The sequence below is a fragment of the Rhipicephalus microplus genome, chromosome X (genome assembly GCF_043290135.1).
Source record: "Rhipicephalus microplus isolate Deutch F79 chromosome X, USDA_Rmic, whole genome shotgun sequence".
Lineage (NCBI taxonomy): Eukaryota > Metazoa > Arthropoda > Arachnida > Ixodida > Ixodidae > Rhipicephalus > Rhipicephalus microplus.
This window is the reverse complement of record NC_134710.1, coordinates 70383875-70387301: the sequence shown is the minus strand read 5'-3', so window position 1 is coordinate 70387301 and position 3427 is coordinate 70383875. Positions and strand designations below refer to the sequence as shown.

At 47.6% G+C, this 3427-nt stretch overlaps 1 long non-coding RNA gene across 1 annotated transcript; it reads right to left on the bottom strand.

The window, feature by feature from the left end:
* Positions 1-1313: 1313 nt before the first annotated feature.
* On the bottom strand, positions 1314-2981 carry LOC142776876 (uncharacterized). Its single transcript, XR_012887860.1, has 3 exons — positions 2654-2981; positions 2259-2346; positions 1314-1397 (listed from the first exon to the last, which is right to left on the bottom strand). It is a non-coding gene; the product is annotated as an uncharacterized LOC142776876 (long non-coding RNA).
* Between the last annotated feature and the right edge of the window lie 446 nt (positions 2982-3427).

Genomic DNA, 3427 nt, shown 5'->3' with positions numbered 1-3427 from the left:
GTCGCCTATTTGGGGCGCGCTGCGTCAGAAACATCGTGGCCACGGCCTGCCACACCTTGCTGCGCCCGTCGAAGTCGTCTTTTCGCGGCGTGTTAGCTCTGCTCCGCCATCGCGTACTCGCCGTAAGGATCTCCATCTTGCCTGCAAGCACTCTTGCTACCGTCTTCCTCGAAGGGATGGAATGGTAAATGAGAGCTGCTGTGGTACGTAGCCTGGTTTCGTCGTTGCAATCAGCGCTGACGACTCGTTTTCTGATTGGCTCCGCAGACGCCTTCAAACACGCGCTACGTGGCCTCGTTCCTCGCGCTGCACATAATCAGCCGTCTTCGTCGTCTTTGCCTCTCACAGCCTTGGCCATCAGTAAGAGAATTCTTTCTGTAATTTCGTAAATATTTGTTATATAAAAGTGAATATAGTGCTTAAACCTATTAAAACAGCAATGATCAATGATAGTATATGACCATAGATATATAAATGATTATGTTTAGGTTTTGTAAGAACTAAGGTGAAAAAGTACTTTGTCACACTCTCGATGCTCTAAGCAGTTTCATTATCGTCTCATGCACGTTTGTTCATTTTGCTGAAGGTAGAAACAAATCCAGGATGCTGTTTCACGGATAATTGCACACTCACTCATATGTTCTGGATAGCGCCACGTTAAGCACAAAACAGGGGACTTGGAGAGGGCCCTTAGAAGCTACCATCTCTCAACTGGCGAAGAGCCGTGGACTGATTGTACGGGCGCGGGCGCAACCAGCAACTCCAGTGGACCTCCCCTTCCGCGTTTTGTGGGGTGTGTGATCGGGGGCTTCCAGGACCAAATGAAGCAAATTTCGTCTCATCTCACGCTAAAACCATGTATGCAGCTGCGGTGCTCAAGCTGGGGCTAAATATTTCCACAGGAAAACCACTTTCCTCAGAGTTTACCATCTGCCGTTGAAAAGTTTGCCTAATTGACATCGCTGTTAGTTACTAATAGAGCAAGAGGAGGTACATGTAATTCTAATATTTTTGTGATACAAGAGAGAAATATGAATACCCTCTGCAGAGTTTTGTAACTTGTGAAGTAAAAGGTCCACCCTTTGAGGTTCAGGGCGTGGGTTTGACTCTAAGTCATGGCAGCCACAATTCGATGAAGACGAACCACGGGAACACCCGTGTACCTAGATTAAGTTCCCGCTAAAGCATACCAAGGTAGCCTCAAATAATACCAAGTCTCCCACCGAGACCAGCCTGATTAGGACATCATAGTTTTGACGCGTAAACTCATATAAATTATTCATTTATTTGAAATTTTCTTAAATTTAATTGTATACGGTTCTTCTGTTCCAAGCCAACGATGCATAATGCACGCCGTAGCGGGGGACTCAGGCTTTGTTTCGACCACATGGGGTAATCTGCAAAGTAATGCAGTTTCTTGTTATACACAACTCAGAAATTTAGTATCATGTCAACAGTTTTGTCTGATGCACTGCTTGTGTTATAATGCACGATCAAAATGTTGGTATTGTCGCACGTGGCTTTGAAATTACCCGCATGGCCGACATGAACTCCGTAGTTGGAATTTCACCTACAGTTGGCTAATGTGGTTTGTCCCAAAGCGACTAAGGCTGCGAGACGCCGTACTTTAGAGCTTCCGACAATTTCGTGCACTCGCGCACATCACGCAGTACGCGGCATGAGCCTCTACGCTCTGCTCCGTCGAAATGCAACCGCTGCGGCCGGGATCGACCATCGGCTTTCAGGCTGGATGCCGAGCACCGTAAACGAAGAGCCAACGCGTCGGCCGTTATTCCCTGTAAGTATTATGGTAGCTTGAGAGTAACTACCTGCAGGCATAGTCTATTATAAATGACTAAATATTTGCTAGGGATATTCCCGCAAAATCAATGCGTTAATGCCACTGGAGGTTATGCAAGAATAACAAAAAACTCGGTGGCTCACTTATCGTGAGAAGAAATAGAAAGCGTGGGAAAAATCCCGTAAACACTGTTTCGAATTATAAGACGCGAGTGACGCTTCAATCATATTTTATTACCACTACTAGGGACCGCTAAAAGTTTATACTTCGAAAACACCGGCGATACAAATCATTTGGACACTCGTGTCACTCTTGACCGATCGAAAAATCAGCCTGTTTACAAAGCAATTCACTGCAGCGCAGAGTATTCTGGTTGATGGGGACTTCTAACGGCGAGAACTCGCTCGTACAGCCTGTGAAACTCAAGTTTACTAGAACCATTTGCTCGTTTATGGACCTCTTTCGGCGCTCGGCGACTGGTCTTGGTCCGGTAGGCTCAATGTAGACGGAAGTAGGCGCGTGCTTGGGCAAAGGTTGTAGACTCCCTGGACAAAATGATGCGAAGTTGTAAATACTTCTTTTCGTCACTAGCGACACCAATACAGTGCACAAGAGATGGAGGTGGACAATTGAAAAAGGAAGCTCTTGCAATGTTAAGTGCGCTTGCCATGCAGGCGTGAACAGCCATGTATATGGCATGAAGATGCTATTCATCTGGCGCTTAATTCAGAACAGTGTAGCAGCAGACATTGATTCTCTAGCTCAGATCCTCTAATACATCATTTTCAACAGTTCAAATCGTTCCTTCATCGAATATTGCTTTTCTTTGATTATATTCATAACAGAACTCACCTTATTCACATGGGTTTCTTGCGTGAGGCTTCCACATCGCATACGCTCCTCTGATGTCGCCGTCGGTCTTCGGCAGTGCGGTGGCCACCATGCAGGAAATCGCTTTACCTCAGTCGATCAAGCTTCGCTCCGCCAGTGCACGCTGATGTCTCTCTGTGCCATCAGCTTCCTCCGCCATACGAGTCGCCATGCGGTAGAACACCTTGCCTGGAAGCAATCCCGCTACAAGCACTGTTTCTTCAGGAAGAGCCGTACACTCCACTTTCAGTGTAGCCATTGGCCTAGCTCCAGCATTGCAGTCGCTGATGACGACGCGTTTCCTGATTGGCCCTCGTGGCGCGTTCGAACGAGGCGTGACGTCACATCCTGCTCCCACCGTGGCCCCGTGCTCGTGTCGCACGGTCTTCGTCGTTTTTCCTCCATGCAGCTTTCGCCCTAAAGAAGCGTAATGGTTTCAGAAAACTTTACCAAGATTTGTTTGTAAGCACATGTTAATACTTTTGGAGCCTAACTTCGAGGTCCACCCAGTCGCGGTAGTCTACTGGCTAAGGCACTCGGCTGCTGACTCGTAGGTCGCGGGATCGAATCCCGGCTTCGGCGGCTGCATTTACGATGGAGGTGGAAATGTTGTAGGCCCATGTGCTCAGATTTTAGTGCACCTTGAAGAACACCAGGTGGTCGAAATTTCTCGAGCCCTCCACTACGTCTATGCCCTCCACTTGTGTCTATGGAAGTTGCAATGCACGGCGCTTCAACGAGCATAGGAATGATGGG